This window comes from Panulirus ornatus, chromosome 56, assembly GCF_036320965.1.
Source record: "Panulirus ornatus isolate Po-2019 chromosome 56, ASM3632096v1, whole genome shotgun sequence".
In the NCBI taxonomy this organism is placed as follows: domain Eukaryota; kingdom Metazoa; phylum Arthropoda; class Malacostraca; order Decapoda; family Palinuridae; genus Panulirus; species Panulirus ornatus.
This window is the reverse complement of record NC_092279.1, coordinates 15,126,161-15,141,160: the sequence shown is the minus strand read 5'-3', so window position 1 is coordinate 15,141,160 and position 15,000 is coordinate 15,126,161. Positions and strand designations below refer to the sequence as shown.

At 43.6% G+C, this 15,000-nt stretch overlaps 1 pseudogene; it reads right to left on the bottom strand.

The window, feature by feature from the left end:
• Positions 1-15,000, bottom strand: part of LOC139765928 (lachesin-like) — a 77,730-nt pseudogene that overhangs the window by 43,199 nt on the left and 19,531 nt on the right.

The window sequence follows — 15,000 nt, the reverse complement described above, 5'->3', positions numbered from 1 at the left end:
CCTTTCACCCTCCTGCATGTTCAGGCCCCGATCACACAAAATCCTTTTCACTCCATCTTTCCACCTCCAATTTGGTCTCCCTCTTCTCCTCGTTCCCTCCACCTCCGACACATATATCCTCTTGGTCAATCTTTCCTCACTCATTCTCTCCATGTGCCCAAACCATTTCAAAACACCCTCTTCTGCTCTCTCAACCACGCTCTTTTTATTTCCACACATCTCTCTTACCCTTACGTTACTTACTCGATCAAACCACCTCACACCACACATTGTCCTCAAACATCTCATTTCCAGCACATCCATCCTCCTGCGCACAACTCTATCCATAGCCCACGCCTCGCAACCATACAACATTGTTGGAACTACTATTCCTTCAAACATACCCATTTTTGCTTTCCGGGATAATGTTCTCGACTTCCACACATTTTTCAAGGCTCCCAAAATTTTCGCCCCCTCCCCCACCCTATGATCCACTTCCGCTTCCATGGTTCCATCCGCTGACAGATCCACTCCCAGATATCTAAAACACTTCACTTCCTCCAGTTTTTCTCCATTCAAACTCACCTCCCAATTGACTTGACCCTCAACCCTACTGTACCTAATTACCTTGCTCTTATTCACATTTACTCTTAACTTTCTTCTTTCACACACTTTACCAAACTCCGTCACCAGCTTCTGCAGTTTCTCACATGAATCCGCCACCAGCGCTGTATCATCAGCGAACAACAACTGACTCACTTCCCAAGCTCTCTCATCCCCAACAGACTTCATACTTGCCCCTCTTTCCAAGACTCTTGCATTTACCTCCCTAACAACCCCATCCATAAACAAATTAAACAACCATGGAGACATCACACACCCCTGCCGCAAACCTACATTCACTGAGAACCAATCACTTTCCTCTCTTCCTACACGTACACATGCCTTACATCCTCGATAAAAACTTTTCACTGCTTCTAACAACTTGCCTCCCACACCATATATTCTTAATACCTTCCACAGAGCATCTCTATCAACTCTATCATATGCCTTCTCCAGATCCATAAATGCTACATACAAATCCATTTGCTTTTCTAAGTATTTCTCACATACATTCTTCAAAGCAAACACCTGATCCACACATCCTCTACCACTTCTGAAACCACACTGCTCTTCCCCAATCTGATGCTCTGTACATGCCTTCACCCTCTCAATCAATACCCTCCCATATAATTTACCAGGAATACTCAACAAACTTATACCTCTGTAATTTGAGCACTCACTCTTATCCCCTTTGCCTTTGTACAATGGCACTATGCACGCATTCCGCCAATATGTATATATTATAAGGCTCATTCTTTTTCTCTGTGGATGCTATGTTGTAATAGATTCCTTATTAATTCTTTTTTTGATCAGATTTTTAGATAATCTTTGGAGTTAAGAGTGTTGCCCTTTTTCTTTTTCTCATCCAGCTCATCAGTGGCTGTCAAGTTGCACTCCTCAGGCCCAGGTTTGCTGTCTTTCCTTTTTCTTCTACCCACACCCACACGTGGGGTGCTGGCCTTTTGGGTCCACAGACATACAATCTCTCCATCTCACACACACGCGCGCACACAAAACTGGACGACGTGTAACTCGTGCAACTTATTCTTATAATCTTATAACTCTTCCACAGATTCCTGCATTTGAACGCTGCCCATGAATTCTGACGATATCTCGAGAGAAAGGGGAAGCAAGTATTCTTTCTATATTCATCCATGCAGTTTTGAAGAACAGTCAAATAATGCATGTAGACCGCTTCTCCTGTGCCTAAATCTCATCTCTATCGATTTACTTTTTAATTTTTTTCACACAAAAATCTCATAAATTGGATGCCTCGTGTATTTCGCCCGTAAATTTTTTTTTTTTTTTTTTTTTTTTTCAATTCGGTGTAGCGTATACATCTCGGCAAGGAGAGGGGATTTATGTGTTAATTTCTACCCGGTTATATATCTGCCAGCATCTCCCTCTCGTTAAGAGCCTCTGATAGATAACAACATGCCCGACGACCGTCGCGTCGGAAATGATGTGGCCAGAGTCAGCTCGGCAGCGGCGGCGGTCCTCTCCCACGTCCATTGTCCTCCGGCAGGTTTGTTCCTCCCCGTCTGTCTCGAGGAGCAGGGGGGGAGTTGTGTGTGTGTGTGTGTGTGTGTGTTTTATCATGCAGTCGCCTGGCGCTGGGTGTCACTTGGGCTGTCGAGAAGACTGGACGGCCAGCGCGCGACTGGAGTGGTGGGTCTCGCTGCTGCTGCTGCTATATGTGTGTGACCGCGCACCGCGTTCGGTTGGGCATTTTGACTACACCGGAGACGCGTAAAGTCAGCTTCATAGATATTTATTTTCCCTTTTTTTTTTTTCCAACGGGGGAAGACGGGGGCATCTGTAGCTACACACGCCCGTCCTCATGACTGTACAAGGAAGAGATAAGGACTAGTAACGTTCAGGCAGCAACCGCTGCAGTAATAATTTCCTTGCACAATCACATTTCAAGATGAAAGATGGTAGGAAAATATATTCCGAAAAAAAAAAAATGGGGGTAGAAATTTCCCTCGGACTTCTGTTGCAGAATTTCCTCCTTAAAGCAACGTCCCCGAGCTACGTACCTCACTCGCCAGACACACACAAACGAGGAAAACAGCATAAAGCCAGAGAATAATGAGAAATATCACTATGCTTTACATAGCTTTCACCATCAAAAGCAGCTTTTGTTGCAGGCACTGAAAACGTAAGAAAAGCACTATGTGTGTGTGTGTGTGTGTGTGTGTGTGTGTGTGTGTGTGTGTGAGTGATGCAGTACGATAAAGAACCAGTTGAGGTGCCTCTCACGTACGCCGTAACTCACACAATATTACGGTTGCATCACTTGCCAGGCGTAGGAGAAGACGAGGGAAGGGGGGGTCCCGCCCGCCCGCCCGCAAGCTACACCCCCCCCCCTACCCCCTCCCTCGGCCTGTTTTAATAATAATCACTCACATTATCCTCACCTGTCAGATGTATGATTATCCTCACCTGTCAGATGTATGATTATCCTCACCTGTCAGATGTATGATTATCCTCACCTGTCAGATGTATGATTATCCTCACCTGTCAGATGTATGATTATCCTCACCTGTCAGATGTATGATTATCCTCACCTGTCAGGTGTATGATTATCCTCACCTGTCAGTTGTATGATTATCCTCACCTGTCAGATGTATGATTATCCTCACCTGTCAGATGTATGATTATCCTCACCTGTCAGATGTATGATTATCCTCACCTGTCAGATGTATGATTATCCTCACCTGTCAGATGTATGATTATCCTCACCTGTCAGGTGTATGATTATCCTCACCTGTCAGATGTATGATTATCCTCACCTGTCAGATGTATGATTATCCTCACCTGTCAGATGTATGATTATCCTCACCTGTCAGATGTATGATTATCCTCACCTGTCAGATGTATGATTATCCTCACCTGTCAGATGTATGATTATCCTCACCTGTCAGATGTATGATTATCCTCACCTGTCAGATGTATGATTATCCTCACCTGTCAGATGTATGATTATCCTCACCTGTCAGATGTATGATTATCCTCACCTGTCAGATGTATGATTATCCTCACCTGTCAGATGTATGATTATCCTCACCTGTCAGATGTATGATTATCCTCACCTGTCAGATGTATGATTATCCTCACCTGTCAGATGTATGATTATCCTCACCTGTCAGATGTATGATTATCCTCACCTATCAGATGCATGATTATCCTCACCTGTCAGATGTATGATTATCCTCACCTGTCAGATGTATGATTATCCTCACCTGTCAGATGTATGATTATCCTCACCTGTCAGATGTATGATTATCCTCACCTGTCAGATGTATGATTATCATCACCTGTCAGATGTATGATTATCCTCACCTGTCAGATGTATGATTATCCTCACCTATCAGATGTATGATTATCCTCACCTGTCAGATGTATGATTATCCTCACCTGTCAGATGTATGATTATCCTCACCTGTCAGATGTATGATTATCCTCACCTGTCAGATGTATGATTATCCTCACCTGTCAGATGTATGATTATCCTCACCTATCAGATGTATGATTATCCTCACCTGTCAGATGTATGATTATCCTCACCTGTCAGATGTATGATTATCCTCACCTGTCAGATGTATGATGATCCTCACCTGTCAGATGTATGATTATCCTCACCTGTCAGATGTATGATTATCCTCACCTGTCAGATGTATGATGATCCTCACCTGTCAGATGTATGAGCAGCAGCAGCAGCAGGCGATGCAGAGCGAGTGTCTGGAACATAATCATTTCCCTCCTGCAAAAGAGAAAGAAAGGAGAGAAAATAAGACGAAAATTGTTAACGTCAGTCCCACCCAAACCTTCCAGAATTAAAGATGCAGAGACCTTTTAGAACTGGCCCTCACAGAGGAAAATGGGAAGTGCAAATAGTACGGTCCTATTAGCAACCTAAAATGTATAAAAAGAGAATGTATATACCGGACGGAGATACTGACACTTTACCAGCTCTTAATGATATCTTTGAGAGAGAGTGAGAGAGCTGATGTAAAGAAATGAAAGAGAAAAGAATAGAATTAAATTCGGTCGTCATTTAAACTCCATTTTCTTTGGTAGTAAGTGGAGAAGAGAAGGTCGAAGAGTCTGTAAAATGAACCTGCAGCGGTCATAGGTGTGTGTGTGTGTGTGTGTGTATGTGTGTGTGTGTGTCTGTGTCTGTGTGTGTTACTCATATATCGTATTACAGCCCGACTCGGTTCCTTCATGTTGAACTAGACTAACGAGTTCGGCTCCCCGACAGTCTTTCGTTGACCCTTACACGACCACAGAACAGATGTACTAACAACAAACACACAGCTCCCACCCATGACAGGGACCTGAGAAGGTGGGAAAGGGGGTTGCCTTCCCCGTCTGTCCCACTTTACATCGTGTATTCACACACACACACACACACACACACACACACACACACACACACACACACACACACACACAGTCCAGGGCATGTGAAGCGTCAGGGGTAAACCATGGAAAGGCCTGTGGGGTCTGGTTGTTGATAGGGAGCTGTGGTTTCGGCGCACTACACATGGCAGCTAGAGAATGGACGTGAGCGGGTGTGGCACTTTCTTCTGTTCCTCGCGCTACCTTGCTAACGTGGGAAACGGCAGTCAAGTATAATATATACATCTGTCTTTGACTTTTAACGCTCTGTTGAACAGAACTGCCTCTTGTCCATCGCTCGCAAACTTTGACTCGTCCCATTTTCCGTCACGTAACGGAATTTTTTCTACCGTGTCAGTGACGGAGGCAGGCCGAGGGGAAGGCGGGCTGGCCAGACAACACGCTCGCTAAAGTCCAGTAAGTTACGGCCGGCGCCACGCCTCGTTCATTTTTCAAATTCCCGGTCATAACGCTCATATTTGTAGTCTCTTTCCGTTCTTTTTTTTCCCCTATATTTTTTTCTCCCTCCTTGGGAGAATAATACGACTTGTTTATCACACAAATAAGAATAGCCTGCATTGTGTATGAGGTATGTCTGTGCAGCACGCGCGAACTTCATAAGCAGTGGACGTGTGGACGAGATTCGTGGACAGCGACCTTTTGGCGATCGGGGTCTTGCCTGTGCTGGGTTGAGGAAGCATTTGATATAAAGATACGGTAGATGATTTACAAGAGGTGTTTACCAGTTAATTATTTCTGCCTTATTTTTCAGCAGCCATATGTGTGTGTATATATATATATATATATATATATATATATATATATATATATATATATATATATATATATATATATATATATATATATCCCTGGGGAAAGGGGAGAAAGAATACTTCCCACGTATTCCCTGCGTGTCGTAGAAGGCGACTAAAAGGGGAGGGAGGGGGGGGGGGGGCTGGAAATCCTCCCCTCTCGTTTTTAATTTTCCAAAAGAAGGAACAGAGAAGGTGGCTAAGTGAGGATATTCCCTCAAAGGCTCAGTCCTCTGTTCTTAACGCTACCTCGCTAACGCGGGAAATGGCTAATAGTATGTGTGTGGAAGAAGAAAGTTGAGAGTAAATGTGAATAAGAGCAAGGTTATTAGGTACAGTAGGGGTGAGGGTCAAGTCAATTGGGAGGTGAGTTTGAATGGAGAAAAACTGGAGGAAGTGAAGTGTTTTAGATATCTGGGAGTGGATCTGTCAGCGGATGGAACCATGGAAGCGGAAGTGGATCATAGGGTGGGGGAGGGGGCGAAAATTTTGGGAGCCTTGAAAAATGTGTGGAAGTCGAGAACATTATCTCGGAAAGCAAAAATGGGTATGTTTGAGGGAATAGTGGTTCCAACAATGTTGTATGGTTGCGAGGCGTGGGCTATGGATAGAGATGTGCGCAGGAGGATGGATGTGCTGGAAATGAGATGTTTGAGGACAATGTGTGGTGTGAGGTGGTTTGATCGAGTAAGTAACGTAAGGGTAAGAGAGAGGTGTGGAAATAAAAAGAGCGTGGTTGAGAGAGCAGAAGAGGGTGTTTTGAAATGGTTTGGGCACATGGAGAGAATGAGTGAGGAGAGATTGACCAAGAGGATATATGTGTCGGAGGTGGAGGGAACGAGGAGAAGAGGGAGACCAAATTGGAGGTGGAAAGATGGAGTGAAAAAGATTTTGTGTGATCGGGGCCTGAACATGCAGGAGGGTGAAAGGAGGGCAAGAAATAGAGTGAATTGGAGTCATGTGGTATACAGGGGTTGACGTGCTGTCAGTGGATTGAAGCAAGGCATGTGAAGCGTCTGGGGTAAACCATGGAAAGCTGTGTAGGTATGTATATTTGCGTGTGTGGACGTGTGTATGTACATGTGTATGGGGGGGGGGGGGGGGGTTGGGCCATTTCTTTCGTCTGTTTCCTTGCGCTACCTCGCAAACGCGGGAGACAGCGACAAAGTATAAAAAAAAAAAAAAAAAAAAAAAAATATATATATATATATATATATATATATATATATATATATATATATATATATATATATATATATATATATATAATCGCTTCTCACGCCTCTGCGAGTTAGCGTCAGGAACAAACACACAACGGCCTCATTTGCACACGTCCACTCCCCGGCTGTCATGTATAATGCACTGAAACCAGAGCCACGCCCCCGCAGGCCAACCCCCATGATTTACTCCGACCACCGCACCTACTCACTTTCAGCCAACGTATACTTGAAGCGCGTCGCCTCCGAATACCTTACCGATCCGATTCATTCCGTCCCATGCATGCCTCTTGCCCTCCTGAATATTCAGGCCCTCTTCCCCCTTGCATTCCCTCGAGCCTCCTTTATTCCATTCTTCCATTTTTTTCCCGGTCTTTCTTCTCCCTCATATATATATGTATATATATATATATATATATATATATATGGGAGCGGGGGGCTGGAAATCCTCCCCTCTCGTTTTTTTTTTTTTTTTTTTTTTTTTTTAAATTTTCCAAAAGAAGGAACAGAGGGGGCCAGTTGAGGATATTCCAAAAAAGGCCCAGTCCTCTGTTCTTAGCGCTACCTCGCTAACGCGGGAAATGGCGAATAGTTTAAAAGAAGAAAAGAATATATATATATATATATATATATATATATATATATATATATATATATATATATATATATATATATATATATATATATATATATATATATGATGGTAAAGATGGGTATGTTTGAAGGTATGATAAATTCGACTTCCGACGGTGTGGTGTGGATGCGAAGGATGGGGGACCTTGGTAACAACTATGGAGGATGGTGGGTGTTTTGTAATTGAAATGCTTGAGGACAGTACGTGGGGTGAGGAGGGTAGATGGAATAGATAATTGATCACGTAAGAGTTAGATGCGGCATGAGAGAAAGAGAGAGAGCTGAAGAGGGTGTGCATAAATGGTGTTGGACGTATGGAGAGGATGAGTGAGGAGAGGTTGTCCAAGAGAATACACGTGTCGGAAGTTGAGGGAACAAGGGGAAACAGAGGAGTAGAAGGAGGCAGAAGGGCAAAGCGAAAGGAGGATTTTCGTCGTGCCTAGGATAGAGCGGTGAGGTATGCGGGAGAGCGACGCGTCGCTGTCAGTGGGCTGAGCTGAGGCATATGAGTCGGTCAGGGGAAACCAATGGAAAAGTCTTTTGGGGTCTGATGACTGGGTAGGAGGTTTAGGTTTCGGTGCATCGAACACGTCAGTTAGAGAGTGGATGTGAGCGAATGAAGCCGTTCTTTGTCTGTCCCTGACGCTAACTCGCTATCGCGGGAAACGAGAAGCAAGAAGGAAGTTTTATATATATATATATCTATCTATATATATATATATATATATATATATATATATATATATATATATATATATATATATATATATCCTCCAGGGTTAAGAGTTTACCATAAATGACTTCTTTTTTCTTTTACAAATCCTTATGCAAGAAATTACAGATGATGAGCATCATTATACGTAATTAGACTCTCATTACCAGGAGAGACCTTATTTGATCTTGCCAGGAGGTAAACGATTCAATCCCGGCAAATAATTACTCTGCTTTAACATTGTAAAATCTTAATGAAATCCAGACGTCTTGTGAATAGTTGTTGTCGCACATGTAATTAATTACTCCTTCCGAGGACTAGCGGCCTCCAGCGACCTCGTCCCGTGCAAGACCACATTTTTTTTTTCTCTGTGAAAGAATCATGGCGTTGCCCCAGAACCTTTCGAAAGGCTCCCGCAGCTCATGGCTACGCTACTTCCAGTAGCAGGGAAAAGTCGACTCCTTTAGATTGACTGAGATGTTTGACGAGACTGTACTCCCCCCCTAGTGATGCAGCCTTGTCGAAGGTAACATGTTAGTCGCGATGCAGACACGTGCAGGCGGAGTCTGGCATCATCTCGTGTGTGTGTATATATATATGTATATATATATATATATATATATATATATATATATATATATATATATATATATATATATATATATATATATATATATATGTTGGGGATGAGAGAGCTTGGGAAGTGAGTCAGTTGTTGTTCGCTGATGATACAGCGCTGGTGGCTGATTCATGTGAGAAACTGCAGAAGCTGGTGACTGAGTTTGGGAAAGTGTGTGGAAGAAGAAAGTTAAGAGTAAATGTGAATAAGAGCAAGGTTATTAGGTACAGTAGGGTTGAGGGTCAAGTCAATTGGGAGGTGAGTTTGAATGGAGAAAAACTGGAGGAAGTGAAGTGTTTTAGATATCTGGGAGTGGATCTGTCAGCGGATGGAACCATGGAAGCGGAAGTGGATCATAGGGTGGGGGAGGGGGCGAAAATTTTGGGAGCCTTGAAAAATGTGTGGAAGTCGAGAACATTATCTCGGAAAGCAAAAATGGGTATGTTTGAAGGAATAGTGGTTCCAACAATGTTGTATGGTTGCGAGGCGTGGGCTATGGATAGAGTTGTGCGCAGGAGGATGGATGTGCTGGAAATGAGATGTTTGAGGACAATGTGTGGTGTGAGGTGGTTTGATCGAGTAAGTAACGTAAGGGTAAGAGAGATGTGTGGAAATAAAAAGAGCGTGGTTGAGAGAGCAGAAGAGGGTGTTTTGAAATGGTTTGGGCATATGGAGAGAATGAGTGAGGAAAGATTGACCAAGAGGATATATGTGTCGGAGGTGGAGGGAACGAGGAGAAGAGGGAGACCAAATTGGAGGTGGAAAGATGGAGTGAAAAAGATTTTGTGTGATCGGGGCCTGAACATGCAGGAGGGTGAAAGGAGGGCAAGGAATAGAGTGAATTGGAGCGATGTGGTATACAGGGGTTGACTTGCTGTCAGTGGAGTGAATCAAGGCATGTGAAGCGTCTGGGGTAAACCATGGAAAGCTGTGTAGGTATGTATATTTGCGTGTGTGGACGTGTGTATGTACATGTGTATGGGGGTGGGTTGGGCCATTTCTTTCGTCTGTTTCCTTGCGCTACCTCGCAAGCGCGGGAGACAGCGACAAAGTATAAAAAAAAAAAAAAAAAAAAAAAAAAATATATATATGTATGTATAATGATAATAATGATAGTAATAATAGTTAGATAAAGACAGGCAACACTGGTAGCTTCCAATGAAGAACCAAACAGTAAGACTTCCTCTTCACCGAAGCCCCAGGGGCGGTGTTTGCCCTCAGCTTATTCCGTCGATTTAGCATCATTCCAGTCCGGGGTCTTGGAGAGGCGGAAGCCAACCTCAAAGCGATGCATTTGGCAGACCAGCCATCTCCCCATGACCAGGATATAACGCTCGACATACGTCAGTTTATTACGACGGTCGTTGCGTGGTTGAAATGCATGTGTTATTCTCTTGAGGGCGACGGTGCCGTCCTTGGACGCGACGGTAACAGCACTCAAGTTCGACGATAACGACCCCTGGGTGTGATGCCTCGGACCCCCATTGACGTGACCCTCTTTAAATGCGCGTGAGAGCGCCGTCGGGCTCAAGGTATTGTACCGTCACGCTCAAGGATTGCGCCGTCGTGCTCAAGGGTCATACCGTCATGCTCAAGGGCCCTTCCGTCGTGCCCAAGATTAGGCCGGGTGTAGGTGAGACATGACAGTGAGTAGACCGGCGTGAGGGCAAAGGGGAGGATGATTCAGGACTCTACCTCCTTCCCTGAGGGTCTCTTCCCTCTTGACACCTTCTCGAAATGGTTCACCTTTCTTCCATCCCCCGTCGTCCTCGCTCCCTCCATTCCCCCTCCCCCTCACTCCACACTACTCCCCCTCCCACAGCTGCGACACAAAACTTGCTTATTGCACGAGTTTCTCGCTACTTTACGGCTCGAGACAACGACCAGTGAGAGTTGACAAGTTGGGAGGTATAGTGCGTGAGGGAGAACCTCACCAGACCCACAATGGCTTTTATTTTCGCTGCGAGTCAGTCGTTCTTAACGTCATGAGACGTTCTCAGCGCCATCGCCGGAACGCAGTGTGTGTCGCCGTGTTCTTTGCCGCCCTTTATGGAACTCTAGGAAAGATGTCTTAAGCTCCCTCACCGGGACCGAGTGTGTCAGGAGGTTCTTGCTGCCTTCACAGAACTTTCAAAATACATGTTTAAAAAAATCAGCATGACGTGCACACAACCCAAGGGTATGATGGTTTTACCTTTGACCTGAACTTTTAAGGTCGTACTGTCGTGCTCAAGGGGTCTAAAGATAATTAGGAGACTAAGATTAGATAGTATAACTCATCGTTATCTAACGAGGGAGAAGCCCTTTCCAGTAATTGTGTCATATTACAATTCGCTGAGAAACCTACTCGCGAGGTGAACACACTAGACTTAGTTCTAGCGACAATCGAGGCTCTGTCTATAATGCTGGAATAAAGAGAACAGCGATGAAACAATTTCAACTTTCATCACCGCTTGTAATACTGTTCAACATCAGTTGCGATGAAATATCAGATTTTAAGATCCCTCACATTTTAGTGATCTTCGCATTGTTCTCGATAGGCAAATGTGGGATGATACGGTTCATGGAAATTATATGGATTTAACCTTGGAATAGCTCCAGTTAAACTTTCAAAGCAGGAGTGAAAACTTAACGTGCCATTGTATAGCTCGCGACGGTCATTTTCCAGAATTAAACCAAGGTAGTGCGAAGATGAGATAAAGAAATTTTTATAAGTAAGAAGCGCATTAGAAACTTACAGAGAGAACAGTAACCAAAAATAGAAACTGGGAAGTGGATATTGTTGAAAATGACGAAAGAAACCGTATGGAATTTTATAGTTATGCGAGAAACAAGGGAGTCATTATTCAGAAAACCGGTCCATTAATTACAGAAAACGGTGAATTTGTTCAAGACAATGAGGTCATTGTAAAGATCTTAAAGGATTTCTTTTTTTCTCATTCGTGTTTACCACGGAAGACACCACGGTCCCAGCTCCATGGCTAGGAGTGGAAGATATGGTGGAACATACTGACATACAAGTTGGAGGATGAACTATCAGCACCAGGTGGAGGATAGAAGTGGATGAAATGGCAGACCCAGATACACGTTTTATCAGAGGACGCTGTAAGAAACGAGAAATGAGGTGGTTAAACGCCTGACTGCTCTCTACAAATACGTCGCTTGCTACGAGAATCAAAGATAACCAGGAAAAGTTGAGTCGCGCGGTACACACGGTGTTCTGCTTCTGTGGTTAGGCAATTTGGTTTGACTGGCCGTGAACAAACACTGGTGAGTGGTCACGCTCAAGAATGCTCAAACGTGATGAGTGGCGTGCCTTAGATACGTTCTGGGGTCACTTCTCGTTCTCGGTATATTAATTGCACCGACAGTTTGGCCGTTATGAAAAAAAAAAGAAGAAAAAGAATTAATTCGCGGACGATACTAAACTGGGAAATGAATTTGCGACAGAAATTGAACGTCTGCGACTTCAAATGACACGGCGAAGCTAATGGACTGGGCTCACAGGTGGCAAATGAATATTGACATCGACAAGTGCAGAGCTTCACACGTCCGTGGTAAAAGCGTGAAGGCGAGCTACAGTATGAATCCTTTTGAGCTACAAAAAGGTAAATGAGAGAGAGAGAGAGAGAGAGAGAGAGAGAGAGAGAGAGAGAGAGAGAGAGAGAGAGTCTCTGATGTGATAATCTCTCATGACCCAAAGAGAGAGAGAGAGAGAGAGAGAGAGAGAGAGAGAGAGAGTCTCTGATGTGATAATCTCTCATGACCCAAAGCGCAAGCAAGTAGTGCGTAGAAGCTGTAAAAGAGACGAATAATATTTTAAGATTTAATGCTAGTTCGATTCATAGTTTTCAGGAAATGATCCTGGCACTTTATAGTTTGGTGATGCGTCCACACCTTAAATTTTGTGTTCAGTTTTGTCACCACCCTTGAAAAGGACGGACAGAATGGAAGAGAGTACAGACAAGAGGCGAGCTACCAAGATGATTCCTGGACTGAGATAGAAATCCTCCTATGTGGGTCGTCTATTTGAACTTACTCATCTCTGAAAAGAGAAGACTGAGAGATGATTGGATACAGGCATTCAAAATCAACAAAAGCTTTGATTATCGGGATACAAACAAGCGACTTGGATACAGGCATTCAAAATCAACAAAGGCTTTGATTATCGGGATACAAACAAGCGACTGAAGACTAGATTTGCTGGATTCCACTCTTGGTGGGAGATGCAAACTCGTGGGCGAACGTTACCCTTCGATTGAGGTGACGTACTTTGTCCTCTATAAAGAACGATTCACCAATCAGAGTAGTTCAAAGCGTCGTCATAGGTACGTTTACGAATAGACTTTGTCAGTTCTTCGCCTCAAATCCACGACAAACATTATTTGCGTACTTAGTGCACGTGTAGTTCTCTGTAACCCATCTGTGTGTGTGTGTGTGTGTGTGCTCCCGTGGGAGTAGTCTCCGAGTGTCTGATCACTTGCACGATCACAAACAGCCTCGGAAGAGCCCAGTGGTCTGTTACTGTTTGAACTCCTTTGTATTTCTTGATATATGAGATATCTATAACACACACACACACACACACACACACACACACACACACACTAAAGAAAAATATATTATTTCCATGATGATGATTATATATATATATATATATATATATATATATATATATATATATATATGACGTGCTGTCAGTGGATTGAATCAAGGCATGTGAAGCGTCTGGGGTAAACCATGGAAAGCTGTGTAGGTATGTATATTTGCGTGTGTGGACGTATGTATATACATGTGTATGGGGGGGGGGGGGGGGTTGGGCCATTTCTTTCGTCTGTTTCCTTGCGCTACCTCGCAAACGCGGGAGACAGCGACAAAGTATAATAAAAAAATAATAATAATAATATATATATATATATATATATATATATATATATATATATATATATATATATATATATATATATATGATCTACGAATATTCCCCCGAGCATTCTCCTTAGGTTATATAGTAGGGGAGGCTTACTTATTAAAGTTACCTCAATCCTATGATCTTAATTACTGAGGATGGAAAAATAAAGGAGGGATTAAGGTCGAGGATCACCGGCCATAGTAATTCTAGTTTTACAACGTAAGGGAATATCCTGGACTCTCTTTTACAGCTTCCTCTTGTGATGGTGGAACTTACAGCATTACCATGCAAACCACGCTAATTTCTGGCAGCAGAGCTTTATGAAAACTAGGATTAGTTGGGGAGAGAGAGAGAGAGAGAGAGAGAGAGAGAGAGAGAGAGAGAGAGAGAGAGAGAGAGAGAGAGAGAGAGAGAGAGAGAGAGAGAGAGAGAGAGAGAGAGAGAGGTGAGGAAACAAAAAATGGATATCCGTCTGTAAAAAAAAAAAAAAAAGTGATTTTGGGGGCATAAATCTACCCAGTTGTCTGGAGGAGGTCAGGGAACTGCAACTTGAAGCTAGAAGGGTAACAAAGAGTGGTGTATAGGTGACTGTAGGAATTACAGTGATCAAGACACCATATCGTATGGGTCCATTATCTTGCCAGGCAATGCACTTGATTATGAATGCAATCGCTAAACACACACACACACACACACATGGATGAAGGCGGTGAGTCAAGATAGGTGAAAGCTGAATGAGCTTTAATCCTCTTAAGCTTTTGGCCTGTGGAGAAGCCTTTCTTCAGAGAGACTGAGATACAAAAAAGGGAAGACTGTATATTCGCACTGCGTACTCCAGGGAAGCCGGTACCCTCACCTCTCCCCTGTTCCTCTACATTTCCTTTACCACCAACGCTCACTGCCGCTGTGGCCCATCGCACCGAGCACTTCACGATGATTCTTCACTTTTGTGCAAATGTGGGCAACTTCCAAGGCTTTTCTCACCCGCTTATTTAATCCTTTATGTATAATTTCAGCCCCTTGGCCTTTTGGTAAGGGGTCTATACTTCTTTGTATGGACAACGTTCATATTCTACGTCCTGATATGACATATATCAGCTTTATGC